Raw genomic sequence first — 20712 nt, 5'->3', positions numbered from 1 at the left:
GCCTGCCCCCTCAGCGTTTATATCACCTCGGTCTCATTCAATCCCTCTGTTGTATTACTTTTCATAAAGGCCGCCTTGATGGGTACAGCACAGTGGCTTAGTGGTTAGCACTTCTGCCTCACAGAACTGGGGTCATGAGTTCGATTCCCGACCATGGCCTTATCTGTGAGGAGTTTGTATGTTCTCCCTGTGTTGGCGTGGGTTTCCTCCAGGTGCTCCGGTTTCCTCCCACACTCAAAAAATATACTGGTATATTAATTGGCTGCTATCAAAAATTGACCCTAGTCTCTCTCTCTGTGTGTCTCTCTGTCTGTGTGTGTATGTGTATGTTAGATTGTAAGCTCCAATGGGGCAGGGACTGATGTGAGTGAGTTCTCTGTACAGCACTGCGGAATTAGTGGCGCTATATAAAGTAACTGATGATGATGGTTGGATTTTGGCTCTTCCAAGAATTGTAAACAAAAAATAACAAATCCCCTACAGCGCTACAAATGCCACTGCTGCAGATATATTGAATAAAGACTAAACACCTAAGTCAAAAAGGAAGATATATATATAAAAGTTAAACAATATTTCTGCGCTGTGGTGTAACCCCAGCTGTTCTCAGATCATAATAAACAATAATGAAGAAAAAAGGGATAATACTTAAATTCACAGATATCAATCCAGACTTTGCTTCTTATTGAGACTAATAAATAAATAAAGGATTTTTCCTTTGGAGATTTTTGCGATGTAAATTGCAGCTATTTTTAGCTGGTACCGTATTATAACCACTTATATTAGTGTCTATTGGGACTGATCTATGTGTAGAACCTGCTCTATTAAGTTATTTACGGGTTTTTACTATGACATCATTAAGGACTGCCTCAGATGAGAAGTGTCCATGACTCAAACTGAAATGATCCAAATGGATTTGAGGTTTTTATTTATTTTTATAATTATATTACAATATTTATATTCCTTGCCTATTGGATTACTATGTTGTATGCTTTGTAGCGCTTTTCCATTTTTTGTTCATTTGTTTTTGTATCCGATCATGTGATCGGATATCAGTATATAAACCTGTATTGTTATGGCCATGTCACCTTGATAAAGATCCAATTGTTAGGATCGAAACGCGTTGGTGGTTTTCGTGTCAGTGTATTGGAAGGACTTCTTACCAGCTGCACCTTCCATCTACGGGGACTTTCAACGGTTATCCACAGAAATTTATATCACGCTGATCGTCTCTTGTTACCTGGTAGGAGTACCTTTTGTCTAGCGCCTTGCATATTAAAGTTTTTTTACTTACTACCTTAGAGAAATTTTCTCTTTTTATTTCACCATACCGCTTGAGCCGTGACTGAAAAAGATCAAGCATATCGCGATGGGCTACTGTTAAAGAAAGCAGTTTGTGAGTAGAATCCCTTAGGGGGCGTTGTCATCATTACACAACGGAATTTCTTGTACACCTGGTGAAGTCCCAACATCTTTTCACTTGTTTCACACCGATTTTTTGAATCCACATCAAATTGGTGAAGGTTTTATCCAGGAATACTTTGTCATATTCTTTTGGTGGATGATATACTTTATTCTACCTTAATACTGTTGATTATACAGAATTATGCTATGATTCTTTTCTTTTTCTTCTTTCTTATTTATCAGTCTCAATAAGAAGCAAAGTCTGGATTGACATCTGTGAATATTATCCCTTTTTTCTTCATTACTGCTTATTATGATCTGAGAACAGCTGGGGTTACACCACAGCGCAGAAATATTGTTTTACTTTTATATATATATATATCTTCCAAGAATTGGCTATCAGGCAGGTGGCTACACTAAAAATATGTCTGGCAAGCTTAGGAATTCGGAAGGTCTGAGAAATGAAGTGGCAGTAATGTATATTGTGGTTGGTAAGGAAGGCCAAAGGCAGTTAGAGAAGCAACTAAGCAACTCTTCGAACTTCCAAACAGAACCTTTGTATAACCAAACAGTTCCATCAGATACATAAGAATCAGCCAGTTTCTTGCAAACCTCTCCAGCAAAGAGGAGGATCTCTAGGATAGAGTTTGTGACGCCTGTCCAGGACCAAACACCAGTGGTAGAGAAGCTTGTGTGTGTTTTCTTTTTTTAACTTCATTATCACCATCATCATTTATTTATTTCTATAGCGCCACTAAATCTGCAGCGCTTTAACCCAAACAGAGGATTACTAGAGGATTTGGAAACACCTTTCCATACGTCTTATCAGATTTCCTCATCCATATCCTCACTAAAATCTATGTCCCAGTTCGTTATATAGGGAGGTTTTTATGAGTCGTTCAAAGTGACCATTGGATGGTATAAAGAATATATGAGGCCCTTGGATGAGCCACTGCTGGGACAAAATCGTTCAAAGGAAGAAAGAAACCGTACACAGATTCTGGTGGAAGAGGTGCAAAAGAGATCTCTGATTTAAAGAAATTGTTGAAGCAATAGTTGGGAGTTCGTAAGATGCTCGGAGGTCAATAAATATGGGAAATATTCCCCTACCAATTCATTAAGAAATCTGAGACCAGTAGATGTCCAAAAGGAGAATTAAATGGGGGCTGAGTTGTACCAGAGAGGTACTATAGGAGATGGTGGAGGGATGAATGCGTAAGTATTGTAAGGAACTAATGGATACATAGATGAGAGCTAGCACCGAATGGCCAAGCCGAGCACAGGGACCATAGAATTCACCTGCCGCTCCAGTTGTAGTTCCGCCACTAATAGAATTGCTGAAGTTGACAGAGATAAGAGGGGAGAAAGCCTTTGGATGCATTGTGCTAACTGTGCCTTTTAGAAGCATTTTGTTGAGGTTGGGAACACCCAAGCCACAAGCCAGTGAGAGCACTGAAGAACTTATAATTATACTGTTGGTTTCTTATTCACCCAAATAAATGTAAACATCTGCTGATAGGAGGTAGAAGTAATCTTGGGAGAAAATTAAAATGAATGGAAGCATGCAGCCAATCCAAGACATAAGTAAGGTGCTCCAATTAGCCAAGTCTTTGTTGATAGTTGTAATGAGGTAAATAGATTTTATTGAAAGGGGTCCAATTTTCTAGTAATGAATATGCTCAAATACATACATTTATATGCTTGCCGTTGGAATAGAAAAGCTTTTTATCATGGGAGGCAAAATAAATCTAGGGGTAAATGTATGAATCTCAGGGTTCTTCAACACCCGCGAGTTCGGCGTCTTCGGCGTTTAAATTTAAAGCGGCGCTGCCTTGTAAAGGGAAACTTCCCTTTACAAGGCAGCGCCGCTTTAAATTTAAACGCCAAAGACGCCAAACTCGCGGGTGTTGAAGAACCCGGAGCTTCATACATTTACCCCCTAGTGTTTTGCTTGTACTGATTTTAAAGTTAGAGAAAGATTCAAATTGATGTGATTCGCTAGACAAAGATGTTAGCGAGAGTGGGTAGAGACTCAGAGATATAGAGCAGTATGTCGCCCGCGTGTAAGGCTAACATAAGTTTGTGAAGGACAATTTTAATGCCGTGTATGTCAGGTCGTTATCTGATTCTGGCCGCTAAGGGCTGTATTATGATGACGATGATGAGAGAGGAAACGGGCCAACCTTGCCGGGTCCAATTCTTTATATTAAATGGATTTAATATAACACCATTAACTAAAATTAAGGCTAAAGGGTTTCGGTATAAATCTGAAAATCTGGCCAGAAATTCTCCCTTCAGACCAAAAGACTCCAGAATTTGCCTGAAGAATAACCACCCAATGCAAGCAAAGGATTTTAACGGGTTCCTAGTGCCTGGAAACCCCTATCCAAGCCTGGGGCACTGTATAATTGAGGTGGCTGGACCCTGCTCCCACTTCACACAGCTCTGCTTGAAAAGGGAGAGCTGTGTGCACCTAACAGTAGTGCACGCAGCATTTCCTGTGTATATTATGGGGATAGGAAGAGTTGGAGAGCAGCCAAGCACTGTCTAAAATAATAGCCACGCCCCCATGCATGCTGGTCACGCCCATTGGTGGCGTGGTGTGGAAACCCCCCTCTACAAATCCTATGTTTGCCCCTGAAAGGTGAACTCTCTGGCATCGCCATTGGTAAGCCACCAGGTATCCGGGTGGTCAGAATGCTAAGAATTTAAGCAAATTTCTGTTAAGTGCGTATTGTTGCTAACCAATAACGATTGTCGAATCTCGATTTGTGTTTCCAACGCACAAAGATTTATTCTCTTAAAGTAGCAAAATATATTCAAGCAAAATAATAATAAGTACAGCCGTTAGCTATCGCAGGCGCTCTGGATCCAGTGTACAGTCATTCAATCCTGAAGTCTGGGGACAAGATGTCTGAACACTAGATGAGAGGCTGCTGCTTATATGCACACAGGAATACAGTAAAACAATGAAGATGGTATAGCTTGCTTCTATTGGTCCAGGTTTCAGGAAGGTCCAAGGGGTTGTCAATCATTGGCTAGTTCATCCTAAGGAATCCAAAGGAGGGGGTCATCTCTCCAGGGGTTATGCTCTGCTCTTCCCGCCAAGATTCCTTAGTCTTAAGTAGTCCATAATTCCCTATCATACATAACTTGTGTATGCACTCTGCGATTCCTTCGCAGAGTGAACCAAACAGTAGCAAATGTTAAAAGGTTTATTATGATACCACACATGATATAATTCCCTCAACCTGTTCCATATATTTCACTAATGTGCATATAACTTATAATATATAACATAAATACTACTATATTTTGACATAAATGACTATGTGTTGCAACTACCATTAATGTGTACTATTTTACAAGTATGCGTGTTTGTGCGAATGTATGTAAAAGGCTAAATACTGTTGCTGCCACGTGTTGCAGCTGCGTACGCCCTTTTACGCCGTAGCGTGCCGTACGCATCTTTTCAGACAAAGACAACCAAGTTTGCTCGATTTTAATTGAAATTACTTTATCCAATTTGCTGACTTCGACATTTCTTAACAAAACTATGGTGAAATTCTTAATGTGATATATCTAGCATATGGTCCAAGATGAAACTGAAATCCCTTCCTAGGATCAAATGTCCCTTTGCATGAAGGTTAATTTGATTAAACAGCGAAGACAAAAGAGAGCTGACCGGTGTTTGGGGCATATCAGGAAATTAGGGAAAGTTGGAGATTTCCTAGGGAACCTACCACGATTAAAAATATTCCGTCAGGGTCAGAGTTAAGAGTGATCGACAGTGAAAGGATCTTTGCAATTGCAACCCATTTGTGTTTGGTGTTTACCAAAGAGAAGAAAGTCTCAGTAAAGTGTTTACATTGAAACATAAAGAGCTGATTCATTAAGGAAAGTAAGCAAAAAAAAAGAAGTACGTTTTCTCTTGGATAAACCATGTTACAATGCAAGGGGTGCAAATTAGTTTGTTATTCTGCACATAAGTTAAATAATGGCTGTTTTTTCATGTAGCACACAAATACTTGATAGCTTTATTGTTACATTAAAATTTAAAGTTGATCTAGGACATGCCCTATCCCAACTATAAATCTGTCCACACATTTTAAATTTACCCCCCCCCCCCCCCCTCCAATGCAACATGGTTTTGCCAAGGTGCAAAGTTGCTCTATTTTTTTGCTTTACTTTCCTTATTGACTCAGACCCATTGTGATTTTTTGCTTTTGTTTTTTAAACGCACGTAAAGTGGGCATAGGCACATCTGTATGTCTGAAAAAACGTCTCTTGTTGAATACAGGTGTAGGTACGTTCTGTATATACAGCACTTGCCGTAGTTAGTTGACAGAACTCAAGGCTCTTCGGGGAGTTAAGTATGCTGACGTTAGCAGAAAGAAGTTTCAGGGCCATATAGTAAGAAAGGGTTGAGTAGACCGGATAAGTATAATATATGGCTTAATATTGGCTTTCTACAGCACTTATACTGAATGGCTTACACAGCTGTTACAGAATCCTGCTTACCCACCTGTTGTACTGTCCATGCTACAAAATGAGCTGATTACAATCTGCAGCTCCAGCTGTTGGTGGGAGGTCGACCAGAGCAGACAGTGACTGTCCTGTATCTACGCCTGTTGTAGCAGCTGTTGAATGTGGCATCATCCTACATTAGCTGCAGATACCGTCTACATTTGCTGTTTTATGAACCCTTTCATGGCCAGAGCATTGGTCAAATTTTTAGTTTATGTCGGTTTCATCCGGGCAATAAACATATTTTTTATTTCCTGAAACAAATGCATTGTTACCAGATCCGCCATGTAGCCTTAAGTGAATGTTGTATTTTGGTTTCTTTATTTCACGGATGAAAGTTAGAGCTTTCTTTTGGTACCATAGGCAGCTCAATCTCTTTGTGATATAAGCAGACAAAAACATTGATCATCTAGAATTCTTCCTCTTGTTACTTTAACACATTGGGTTCTACCCCTGCTCCTCAACTCTATGTTTAGTGTGTATTAGAGATGTTCACTGAAACCCGTGTTTTGGCTTTGGTTTTGGATCTGAAATAACTTTGTGTTTTGGCTTTGGCAAAACCACCCTCATATTTTTTGGTTTTGGGTTTGGGTTTGGATCCCTATTTTTTTCTAAAATCCCTATTTTTTTTCTAAAATCACATAATTTTGCTCTTTTTTTGTTACTACATTATTATTAACAACCTCAATAACATTCATTTACAGTCATTTCCAGTCAATTTTTTTTAAATGGCAAGAACACTGCTACCCCTCCTGTTTCTGTATGATCAATGGCACTGAGCAATCTCACTGGAGACTGGAGAGTGACAAGAACACTGCTACCCCTGTTTCTGTGTGAGCAATGGCACTGAGCAATGGCACTGAGCAATGTCACTGGAGAGTGACAAGAACACTGCTACCCCTGTTTCTGTGTGAGCAGTGGCGCTAGATTTCCAGGGGAGGGAGGTACTTATGGAATCCAAAACCTGCAAGATCCGACAACACAACAATGACATTTTGCCTCTATTGAGATCCGAGGATGCGGGAAAGTACCGAGCCGGCTCGCGAGCCTACTCTGATCCCCTAATTTTAGGTGGGCTCGGTTTTCAGAAAACTGAGCCCGAGCATCTCTAGTCTGTATCTAACAGATGTCAAGAACACTAAATGTATTGTTGTCAACTATCTGCAAACTTCTGGGATATTGCCAGGATTTTGAGTTGTGGTTCCTGGTTATTTGTCTACCTGGTTATATAGCCGTCTATACAACCCGTGAGGTCACTAGCTCCTCATAGGATTCATTCTCACCAATGTTGGCCTAGACATGAAGTACTGTGGTAATATCACTAGATCCTAGTGAATGAATAGACTGTATACTAATGAATAATATTTAAGCACACAAAGGACTGCCTCCACTGCAATCTACATATATTTTACATGTGAATTAGTCTTTTTTGTCTCCCAGCCATCCTGTTTTTCTCGCCCCTTCCCATGTTTTGTTTCTGGCACCAACCCTCAGTTTAAATGAATAAATCCTTGGAGGCTAGTGTAGAAAACAGACCCCCGTCCTTGTGGCTAGTGTAGAAAAAAACACCAGAGTGTTGGTGGCTAGATAAAAACGCAGCCCCCAGCCCAGAACCCATCACTTCCCTTTACCGCCATGTTGCCCCACTCTCCTTCATAGCCGAGTGTGTGATCTCTATCACCAGCGCTATGATTGGTCACATAGTTAATGTTGCTCTGGCTGTAGTGAATGCCATTGGCTGCTGGACTTCGCTGCAGGAGGAGCAACTGAGCACTTTCACCAATGATAGCGCAGCTTGTTTCCGCTGATTGGCAGCGACAACATAGAGCTACTGTTTGTAGATTATAAGTGTTGTGATGCAAACAACACAGACAGATGTTTAATCCACCAAGTGTAGCCACACCAGGATTGTGTAGGGCTGTGGGCAGGGCCGGATTTACCACTAGGCAACCTAGGCAATTGCCTAGGGCCCAGCGGTCCCCAGAGGGCCCTCCCAAGGCCGGCGGTGAGACCATCCTTTAAAAATGGGCCGTTACTTATGGGCCAGTGCTATATGCTTGCCCCCACGGGCTAAAGTCTGTCAACCAGCCCCTGAATAGGGATATATGTTATGCTAAAAATCTATAGTGCTATGGATTTTTTCGGGGAGGGGGCCCCAAACCAGTATCTTGCCTAGGGCCCCATGAGGTCTAAATCCGGCTCTGGCTGTGGGCAGCAATTAAATAACAAGCAAAACCTCTCCCCAGGCTAAGGGTAAGCACAGATCTAGCCTAGTGCGGGTGGTTGACTACAATTGTTGTCCTTTACTTTCAAAGGGATGCCCTTTGCAACTTCCAGGTGCACCGTATATGGGAAAGCTCATATCTACTAACGTAAAAATAATCAACCAGACACTCAAAAGTAAAACATGTAATAAAGACTCTCACTGTTCCCTCACGTCCATTATTAATTTAAGACATAGATGAGGCAATTTGGGTGCAAATCAGGAAAGTAGGTAAAACTGATTTACCGGGAGTCACTCCAAAAACCTGTCTGTGGGCATGCATCTATGTATGCATGAGGTGGACAAGTTTGTGCACATTAACAAGCAATGCATACCTGAATGTTATGCACTTTTGTAAATGACTTTACAAAACTACACTATGGTCGTACACAAATATAACACCCCTTTAGTGGAGAGGAGCATTAAATAGCTTAGGGGGCACAGAGAGATCTGCACCAATGTATGTGGATGCATAGGATCCAAAGGTTATATATATAATTGAGTGAACCCATATAGAGAGTGCAGATGTGTCAAACAGTTAAAAGCTCTATTGCCGGCAAAAAGTCGAAAAAGAAAGTTTTACCAGGATCAGTCACAGCTAACAATGGACCATTGGAATGTTTGGAAGGTACAGTATGCAAATAATCCTTGGACCACCGTTACCAAGAAGAAATATCCAGATAAGCTGTGTAAATGGTACAAAGTCATTTAAAAATAAATGTTAGTATTAATAGCTGACAAGCATTAAATAACAGAGAGCTCGTGGAAAACATGAAAGAAATTAGAAGATTCTCATCCTTATGTATGTAAGACACAGAGCCAGGATTTGTCAGGACTCCACAGTGTCATATCAGCGTGTTTTCTGATATGTATTCCTACATAAATCATTCAATGGGGTATTAAATGAATTCATACGTCCAGCTACTGTACACATTGTTGACATTTTCAGCCAGTAACATCACACTAAGATCACTGGCATAAAACATAAGGAACGGCAAATGAACCATTCAACAGGCGGTGTGTTAAATGGCCAACATAATCTGCATTTGATTACAACTAAAGACGGCCAGAATGTATTGAATAGGACACACACAAAATGATGTACAAAGCAGAGGCATAATGACAACAAGGCAACAAGGGTACGTACAAATGATAGTTATTTGGCTGTAGCATTGTTGCAGTGAAACAGGTAAAAAGTTATGTCCCCCTAAAGGACAACTGTATTGTTGGTTACGGACCCTTGACCCTGTATTTAGCAGAACCTGTGGGGGTTCCACACCCCGACATTCCATGGCTCAGGGAATACTGCAAGAGGGGTGTCCTCCACTAAGTTCCACCACCCTAGTCACTCCCATCCCAGGGTAATTTGGGTTAAGGTAAACCAACAGTAGCCCTGTATATGTTGGTGAGATATAGATCAGATGGTGATGTTACGTTCTGCGTATAAGACAGACACTGTGTATTCTGAGAGGGATACTGTGAGCATTCTGCCCTCTCCCTGGGACCAGCCCCACCTGACTTCTATCCAATGCAAATACTGTGCTAGTGATACAATACTGTTCCGGCTTGCAGCTATTGTCATAAGTTTGCACAACTAGGAATAGAGGTCTTCGCCTATAGCCAGGGGCGCCGAGAGAGGGGGGGGGGGGCGGGTATTAATTACCGGGATCCAGGCATACCAGGGTCCCTTGTTGACTTCTAACAAATACATTGAGCATTCTAGTGATCTATATACAATAGAGAGAGCATTCTAGTGATCTATATACAATACAGAGAGCGTCTTAGTAACCAATATTTAATGCATAGAGCATCATTGTGTCATTGTGTCCTATATACACAATACAGAGAGCATGATAATAATAAATATACAATAAAAAAAACATTCTAGCGGCCTCTATACAATACAGAGAGCAATCTAGTGATTGTAATACAATGCTGATAGTATTCTAATGACCACTTGTTATATATTCAAATTAAATATATGAACAACTGTTATGTCAAAAAGCTATAATTCCTACCAGCCCCACCTAACTACTATTCAATGTATGGGCTACACTAATGACCTCTATACAATACAGAGAGCATTCTAGTGATCTATACACAATTAAGAGGATTTCTCAGTGACCAGTTTATCAAATGCAGAAAGCATTCTAATGGCCAATATACAATACAGAGGGCATCCTAGTGACCTATATACACAATACAGAGAGCATGATAATAAATAATATACAATAATATACAATAGAGAGTATCTTAGTGGCCAACATGCAATACAGAAGGCCTTCTAGTGGCCTCTATACAATACAATCAATTCTAATGATTGATATAAAATGCAGAGAGTATACTAATGACCACTAGTCAAAACACAGTGCATATTAACGACTACTATTCAGTACCAACCATGACCACAATAAAATACAGAGAATACTCTTAATTTTAATGACCAGTATGCAATACAAAAATAAATGAATAAACAATATACAATACAAAAAACATTCTAGTAACCTCTACAAAATAGAGAGAGCAGTGCAGACCCCTTAAATCTCTTGTAGATTTATATTGCAGACCACCATAAATCCCCAAATCTCAATATACAGACCTCAGACTTCTGGTGACTTTATAAACCCCAATGTTCCAATCAGACCCAATTTTGTTCTTGTTGGGACACCATCATACCTAGTTCACTACGTCTTGTACTCTGATCAGTGTATAATTAAAGCTATCCACTAGAGTGTGAGGACCTCCCAACACACTAATTGGTGAATAGCCAGTACCATTCATCTTTTTTACTGTCCTGTAGTATTCCGATAATAATCCAAACAGGAGATAAAAAAGCAAAACTCTGATAGAATTTGAGAACCTGCTCTTATCTGAGCCACAAAGCAAATAAAGTCTTTCTATCTGCAAATAGCTTGTCTCTGATTGGCTGGAGCGTGACAGAACCACTCTGCTGGCTCTTTGCATATAGACCCCTCATGGCATCTGAATGAACGACACTGTATCAATAAAGTTAATTGATACAATGAACTTCATTGATAGAATGTAGTTAATTCATAGTGTGCATTGCATGAAAATGACCTGACCGGGCTTTAAAGTCAGGCCATATACCGTGTTGTACTCACTTCTGTCTGGGCACAAGGTCCTCAGCCTTCCAAGTGTGAGTCAAGGTAACTAAGACAAATAATAAACAATGTGATATGTGACCGGACTCTCAGATAATTTACAAGCAGTATGCGCTAATATGCGATGCTTTCTCCTGGGCGTTATTTCCACACTACAGATATGGCGGATTCATTTGTTAAGGGATTTACTGATACCAGGAATTTCCCCCTGGCATGACCCTTAAATCCTTTGTTGCCTGGACCACAGGTAAAATTAGATTCCTAGATGACCTAAGTCTATTGGGGCCAGACCAGATTTTTATTCACAAGCAAAGACTTTCATCACATTTTTACATCTTTGGCATATTTGCTACTCTAGATACCCTCACAAGCCCCTTACTCACACTCAACACTTGAGTGCCTCTACCTACATTCCTCTTCAATGGGACTAGTTTCGGCTCCTTACAAACTCATAAATAGTTCACTGTGTATGCTCTTCGTCCTACACAATACCTTAAATAATATAAACAACTTATAATAAATAAAGACACGGAGACATGAGTAAAGTGGCACTAAAAACTATTTTATTATAACTTATTAAAACCTGATGGCGGAGAAAGGACACTGAAGATCAGCTCCAGCGATACCCAACCAAGCGTGGACATGGCAATATAGCCTTAAGTCCACCCACTTCTCTCATAACCCCACTGCTTGGCCGGCCCTAACCTGACGTCAGAGTAAACTGCACTCACCTCACTACTCACTCCCCCTCCCTCACTGAGCCGGACGAGGCCCCTCCCCACGGAAGGGACAAGAGTAACCGATTGCCTTGTAAGGGGACAGATACCTGCACCAATCACGATAGAGCCGTCTATATCAGCCGCTGATCGCAGTGCTTCCTCCCCACAAAAACTGTAAACTACTAACCAGCATTATGCTAAACAACCATAATACACAAATACACAAACACTTCTTTAAAAATGGCGTGGGTGGGCGGGATTTTGCCAGCCGAGTGACTCACACAGGAAATTGCATCGCCTACAAAGCCACAAGGACCTCCCCTCAGCATCACTGGCCAGACCCACACTCCACGTTAACTCTTTCAGGTAAGTGCAAACACGAATGCAACACTGTCACTATTTAATTTCGTTCGTCTAAAAGGGGACTCTCTTGTACGAAATTCACCTTTCCTCTTGTAGAAAACCCATATCTGGTCAAATGGGAACAGACGATGGGGGTAACCAGCCATATTTCTATATGTTATATGGGTACAGGGGCAGGCTGGGGTGGGGGGCAAGGGGGCATATGCCTCCGAGGCCACTCCCATAGAGGGCTACCTTTGGATAGGTCACTGGACCACCTGCATTTTTTCACTTTAAACTGTTCCTAATAGGCTGCTGAGTGGAGTCTTGCCCCCCGGGCTAAAATTTGCCAGCCCTCCCCTGTATGTGTACCATGGGAAACACATACAAATGGTATATAGGGGTTTATTTATTAAATTGTGGTGATATGGTTCATTTTCTATCACCACTCATCGATAGACAATCACCTATAGCTGCAATCTATCATTAAAAGTAAAAAAAAATAGTACAAATTTGATTAAAAATATTTACTAAACACATTTATTTAAAACTATTTCCGAATTAAAAATGCTTTTCCGCGATAACAGGATACCAGCGATAACAGGATACCAGCGATAACAGGATACCAGTGATAACAGAATACCAGTGATAGCAGGATACCAGCGATAACAGGATACCAGTGATAGCAGGATACCAGCGATAACAGGATACCAGTGATAGCAGGATACCAGCGATAACAGGATACCAGTGATAACAGGATACCAGTGATAGCAGGATACCAGCGATAACAGGATACCAGTGATAGCAGGATACCAGCGATAACAGGATACCAGTGATAACAGGATACCAGCGATAACAGGATACCAGCGATAACAGGATACCAGTGATAGCAGGATAACAGGATACCAGCGATAACAGGATACCAGTGATAACAGGATACCAGCGATAACAGGATACCAGTGATAACAGAATACCAGTGATAACAGAATACCAGTGATAGCAGGATACCAGCGATAACAGGATACCAGTGATAACAGAATACCAGTGATAGCAGGATACCAGTGATAACAGGATACCAGCGATAACAGGATACCAGTGATAACAGGATACCAGCGATAACAGGATACCAGCGATAACAGAATACCAGCGATAACAGGATACCAGCGATAACAGAATACCAGCGATAACAGGATACCAGCGATAACAGGATACCAGTGATAACAGGATACCAGCAATAGCAGGATACCAGCGATAACAGGATACCAGCAATAACAGGATACCAGCGATAGCAGGATATCAGCAATAACAGGATACCAGCGATAGCAGATACCAGCGATAACAGAATACCAGCGATAACAGGATATCAGCGATAACAGGATACCAGCGATAACAGGATATCAGCGATAACAGGATACCAGCGATAACAGGATACCAGCAATAGCAGGATACCAGCGATAACAGGATACCAACGATAACAAAATACCAACAATAACAGGATACCAGTGATAACAGAATACCAGCGATAACAGAATACCAGCGATAACAGGATACCAACGATAACAAAATACCAACAATAACAGGATACCAGTGATAACAGGATACCAGTGATAACAGAATACCAGCGATAACAGGATACCAGCGATAACAGAATACCAGCGATAACAGGATACCAGTGATAACAGGATACCAGCGATAACAGAATACCAGCGATAACAGGATACCAGCGATAACAGGATACCAGTGATAACAGGATACCAGTGATAACAAAATACCAGCGATAACAGGATACCAGTGATAACAGAATACCAGTGATAACAGAATACCAGCGATAACAGGATACCAGTGATAACAGGATACCAGCGATAACAGGATACCAGCGATAACAGGATACCAGTGATAACAGAATACCAGCGATAACAGGATACCAGTGATAACAGGATACCAGCGATAACAGGATACCAGCGATAACAGGATACCAGTGATAACAGGATACCAGTGATAACAAAATACCAACAATAAAAGAATACCAGCGATAACAGGATACCAGCGATAACAGAATACCAGCGATAGCAGGATGCCAACGATAGCAGGATACCAGTGATAACAGGATACCAGTGATAACAGGATACCAGCGATAACAGGATACCAGTGATAACAGGATACCAGCGATAACAGGATACCAGCGATAATAGAAGAAGGATTGCCCCGGTACTTGCACCTCTATGATACTTGGTAAATAGGCTTCCCAAGCACTGCTATCACAGGTGATAATCACCTTGAATATATAGGGCGACGTTCTACCTCCATTTTCCTGGCAACATGGCTTTTTGCCCTTTAATAAATACACTTATTAGTCCATTGCAGAATACGTTCTCTTTAACAGATATGCAGCCTATAAATTCACTAGGAGCTATTTATGTTGATGAATTGTAAGCCAAAATACTGTCACAAGCAGGGTACTCTCTACCCTCTGTCTCATGTCTGCACCTACCAGATACAGTATTGCCACATGTACTGCTTGAGGCTCACAGAATGGCTGCCTCCACTGTAGGCAAGGGGCGATTTTTTTACTGTCAGTAATGTATTTCCCCAATACCAGTTTTGACCAGCAGGTGTCCTTCCTATCTAGTGTTTCCTGTGCAGTGCACCATGCTAATACTGCCCTATCACTGCAGAATATACTGCACATGGGATCATATAGCCTGTGCGGTAGATTGTAAGGATATTTATAAGTCACCAAGTTATGTGACCAAATGAAAGGTTGCAGACCAAGAGATATATCTACTAAACTGCGGGTTTGAAAAAGTGGAGATGTTGTCTATAGCAACCAATCAGATTCTAGCTTTCATTTATTTAGTACATTCTAGAATCTGATTGGTTGCTATAGGCAACATCTCCACTTTTTGAAACCCGTAGTTTAGTAAATATACCCCTAACTGGTTTATACAGGTAACTTCTTGGTGAAATCTTAGAATTCACAGGGGAGCTGTATTCCTTATGACCAGTCCTATTTTATTATTATTATTATTATTATCCTTTATTTGTTAGGCACCACAAGGCTTCCGCAGCGCCGCACACAGTACAAACAGTAGACTATACAGGGTGTAACAGTACAGAACAATAAACAAAAAGTACCAATACTTCAGAAACTCCAGGCAGGCTGATGCAATAAACACGGAGCAGAAGAACGGGTAAGGAGACAGGAGGGAAGAGGGCCCTGCTCATACGAGCTTACATCCAAAGGGAGGGTAAACAGACCAGGCACAAGAGGAGCCAGTTGAGGGAATGGGAGAGAAGGGAGAGCGAGCAGAGGAGATGGGGGTTAAGTAGATGGGTGGTAGGCTTTGAGGAAGAGGTGAGTTTTGAGTGCATGTTTGAAGGAGCACAGAGTAGGAGAGAGGCGGATGGAGCGAGGGAGGTCATTCCAGTGAAGGGAATGCAGCCCCCCTATAGATTGCTGGGCCCTCTTACCTTTCTGTCTGTCTGTAATACCCTCATTTTACTACTGTGTTCATTTACTGCATTTTTTCCAATTGCTGTGAAATATGCTGGCACTGCATAAATAATTGTCCCTATTAATAATAATAATAATAATAATAATAATAATAATAATAAATTCGAAGAATTATTGACAGAGAAAACAAACATTTGTATGTCAGCATTTTATTTTTCCCAATGAGAGTAAGGTGATACATAGCTCGATGTGACAGCTCATCCATCCCTTACATCTAGCAGACAGGTCCAGAGGTAACTAAAAGCTGCTACAGCTCTATCCACTAACAAAACTGGTGGTAAGAGGGGACTCGGCATTCCTGTGTTGTACAGCAGAGGGCACCACTTCCACTGCCTATACGACTTCTACTTCCACATCTCGGCTGACCCCTTTAAACAGCTTTAGCTTACAGTTTGCATATACAAGGACTCTTTTTCAATGGTGCCCATACAATTCCAGTATTCATTTTTCAAAACAAAATCCTGTTGAATAGATCATCTCCATCTTCTCCAAATCATGTATTTTATGGATCAATATCAACGTCACATCCAAGTCTAACCTCCTACCACTTTACGTCCACCCCTTTCATTACATAAAGCCTTCTTCTTTTCTCCTAAAACACTGAGTTATGACTTAAATATATATCGATAAGTGTGAGGGGACTGGCATTAGTTCACGTGGCAATGTTGTGTTTGTGACGCTTTACATTACATTGCTGGGAATGTTTCTGGAAATGCGAATCACCTGCAAAGTTTAATGTAGAGACGCATTGAAAGCAAAATATGATTCCCAAAAACGCAAGCTAGTACGAAGATCAATTCCATTTGTGGAGTATAAAATGCCATAAGCCCTCCACACAGCACGTCCCTCTAACACATTACAGTAATCTCGCTCTGTGATGTTATGGCATGGTGTTCCTATGGAAGTGTTCACTGACAATGGACCTCAGTTTTCCAGCGCTGAATTTAGACAGTTTGCTGAAGAGTGGGAATTTGTCCATGCAACATCGAGTCCCCACTATCCACAGTCAAATGGGTTGGTGGAAAGTTCAGTAAAAACTGTAAAGAGTCTAATGAAAAAAGCACAAGACGGCAAAGAAGATTTCTACAAAAGTCTTTTAATCTACCGCAGTACACCTTTACAGAATGGACTCTCTCCTGCACAAATGCTGATGGGAAGGAGGATTAGAGCAAATCTTCCGATAAGTGACGAACTGCTTAATACGCATAACTCAGCATTGGTGAGACTGAGTAAGGTACGTCAACAGGAGAAACAGAAACTGTACCATGATAGGCGAGCAAAAAGCTTATCTGATCTAAGATCAGGTGACCAAGTCCGTCTCCGAGATCATGAGAAAGGCATTTGGATGCAGAAAGGTATTGTGCAAGCACAAGTAGCACCAAGATCTTATATTGTACGTACAGATCGTGGAACAGAAGTAAGAAGAAATCGGGTCGATTTAAGATCTCAACCCAACCATAGTGATGGCAACACGACTGAAGAATACCCTTCATCTGACATGTATGATGGACTTGATAATGGTGAACAAACCATGATGGAAGAAAGGTCCAACATGGTTGACGATACACAGACTTTGTGTGAAAGACCCATAAGAGAAATACGCAGACCTGAGAGACTCATTGAAACGTGTTAGATGATGTTCTTAATGTTATATTGTTATACTGAAGGATACAGGGCTTATCTTTAAAGAAAAGAAGATGTGATGTTATTGCATTAGATATGCTTAATGTTTGTAGACACTCCCTTATATGTTTAAGCTTGAATCTTTAGTGATGGTCCCTAAGACCATGGGGAATGCTGGGAAGTGGGTGTGGCCGGTGTGCAATGTACCCAGAGTCTGCAAATGGCTGAATAAAGAGCTCAGCAGTGCCCACCCATGCTTCAGTGTCCTGATGAACTGATTTACAAGTATATTAACAAAACACGCTCCACAACAGAAAATGTCGTATCTGTACTGTTCCGCAAACAATGCGCTTAATCTGTACTATTCAAGGAACGCTCTCAATCTGCAGAACTCTTCCCTTCTGCCGGCAAAAACGTCTACTCTCCCACAGACGCCACCATTTTCCTGTGTAAACCCATCCGCCTTAGCGAAATTGGACACTTGCGTAAATTGTGGCGTACGGCAGGTCAAAAGCACGATGGCGTAGTGGTTAGCACTTCTGCCTCACAGCGCTGGGTTCATGAGTTCAATTCCCGACCATGGGCCTTATCTGTGTGGAGTTTGTATGTTCTCCCCGTGTTTGTGTGGGTTTCCTCCGGGTGCTCCGGTTTCCTCCCACACTCCAAAAGAGGGAATTTAGATTGTTAGCTCCAATGGGGCAGGGACTGATGTGAATGAGTTCTCTGTGGCACTATATAAATAAATGGTGATGATGATGATGATTAAGCGAATATTTTGCGCTTTGTAAATCATTTCCACTGCGAGCACATAACCCTATGCAAATACTATCTTAAATATAAGAAAATCCTAAAGCAACATTAACATAGTCCTTTGAAATAAGATTTGCACATTTTCAAAGTGCAAACTAATATTGCTATGTGGATGATTAGAGTCACAAGTTTCAGTGAGACAGAACTACCACGAAATCTCATCATATAGACACCACTATAAGATGCACAAATGTTATCCTTCTCATCAATAACGTTTTTGGAACAGGTGTTCCAAAAATTAGGGGAAACATTGTAAGTAGTGGAATATTCATGTACATGAAATATGGTGAGGAATATACTTAAGTTACTTCACAAGCATCTGATTGGCCACACCAATCATTCATTACAGTTTATGAAAAAGAGGGTAGATTTCACACCAATTTCTTAAATTCGGATGCAGCGAAAATTCCAAGAATTCAGCCAGATGTAGAATCAGACCAATTACTGGCAAGCGAACGAACGGCAGCCAATCACAATGCAACAGCCACTGTCACATAACCATAGTCAGTTTCACACTCATTCTCTTAGTGTCTCTACGGCTTTTCCTGTACACCCGATTCTGGGTAACATGAAGGCCCATGTGTTGTTTACCCCTAGTAGAGAGAGACCAAGCTGGATTTTTTGCCCACCGCTCTCATACCTCCCAACATGTCTGTCTCCGACATTGTGACAGGGGGCGTGGTCATTCCACAAAGGGGGTGTGGCCATGCCCCCAGAGTGCCGCTGTAAAGCGCAACGCACACCCAGGCTGATTGGAATTGATGCCATTGTTAACTCTCGTTACATCTTCCAAAGGTCATACCAATACCACATTTCTTTTCTTAACTTAGAAATATAGTTTTTCCATGATTTAATAACTGATATGTGCTTAAAGACATTGTTCACTTAGCAAGGACCTTAACAGACTTTGATTAATAGACCTCTTAGTAAAACAGCATAATAAGATCTAGGGGCTAGATTTACTAAGCTGCGGGTTTGAAAAAGTGGGGATGTTGCCTATAGCAACCAATCAGATTCTAGCTTTCATTTATTTAGTAGCTTCTACAAAATGACAGCTTAGTAAATCTAGCCCTAGGAGTCTGTCTAGATTTATCAACCTTCTAGATTCTAGAACCAATTAGATTCCAGCTGTCATTTATTCTCAGTTCTAGCACATGACAGTTAGAATCTGATTGGTTGCTATGGGCAACACCTCCACTTTTCCTTTTAAGAAGGGTTTGGTAAATCTACCCACTAATCTTTTTCAAGTTAAAATCATCATCCAATAATAAAAAGCTGTTTTGCTTTATTATTGGACGTCCAACATTTTTGGGACCCTTTGCTGCTCCGCACGCCTTTATTTTATTCTATAAATATTTTTTTCAATACAATCAGACCCAAACATGTAATTATAAATCAGTGCGCTTAATGTAACACCTAGCAACAGTCTCATAATATATGGGTGATATTTGCAAATTACATATAACAATAATAGTTAGTATATCACTACAACATATAAAAAAAGCAGACTCAACATATCATAATTATACTATAATTACAGTAAACAGAGCTTAAAACATTGTGAAAGAGAAGCACACAGAAAATAATGTCATTTTCTTATACAAGAAAACACAGATCATTGTTAAGTGATTTGTATATAAAGAAAATACCCTCAAAATACCAAGTACATAGTGACACAGTTAATTCCTTGTTCTATCGTGACATTTTAAATACATTAAATTCATCCTCCAGGAAGCCGTACATGCAGAACTGAGGATTAAATACCCTTTTTCATTTAATGAAGTTAATCATCAAGAATGTGCTAGAGACAAGTCGCACAGATGACGTCAATATTAAAGTGCAAATATTTTTGCAAGAGTTTGGAAGTTCAAGCACTTAACAGTTGTTTATGTCTTACCTTATAACTGAGCAGAAGTTGCTGAAAGGCTTGCGATGCTCGCTAGTAGCTACTATCTTTAATGTCTTGGCTTGATCTATTTTTATCTATTTGCCAAGTAAATGTAACCGACACTGCAATCACGCATGCTCTCGGGGTGTAAGCTTACACATAGGACATTATTTGAACATTAGGTGCATTTTACTATGATTAGCAATAAATATCTAGGGGCACATCGACAAATATAATAAATATATGATTGCTCACCATGATATCAGTGCTATTTAATGGTTAGTAAAACTGTACACTTCTATTAAAGTGGGACTATCAGCAGAGGTTCTCCCCACCCAACTCAATAATGTTTTCTATGTTTGATGGTAGATTGGAAGAAGCAATTTACAAATTAGGTATTCTAAGCTAACATTTTTGTTAAACAAGACGAACCAAGCTGCACACTTAGGACTAGATTTACTAAGCTGCGGGTTTGAAAAAGTGGGGATGTTGCCTATAGCAAC

General features: G+C 40.7%; 1 protein-coding gene across 2 annotated transcripts in view; it reads right to left on the bottom strand.

The window, feature by feature from the left end:
* Positions 1 to 20270, bottom strand: part of ALPK2 (alpha kinase 2) — a 96181-nt gene extending 75911 nt beyond the window's left edge. For both annotated transcript variants that reach the window (XM_075184860.1, XM_075184867.1), the window contains exon 1: positions 20219 to 20270. The gene's annotated coding sequence lies outside the window, so the exon portion shown is untranslated. The remainder of the gene's footprint in view (positions 1 to 20218) is intronic.
* Between the last annotated feature and the right edge of the window lie 442 nt (positions 20271 to 20712).

The sequence above is a fragment of the Mixophyes fleayi genome, chromosome 1 (genome assembly GCF_038048845.1).
Source record: "Mixophyes fleayi isolate aMixFle1 chromosome 1, aMixFle1.hap1, whole genome shotgun sequence".
NCBI classification, from domain to species: domain Eukaryota; kingdom Metazoa; phylum Chordata; class Amphibia; order Anura; family Limnodynastidae; genus Mixophyes; species Mixophyes fleayi.
The sequence above is the reverse complement of the archived record's forward strand: the minus strand, read 5'-3'. Positions and strand labels throughout refer to the sequence as shown.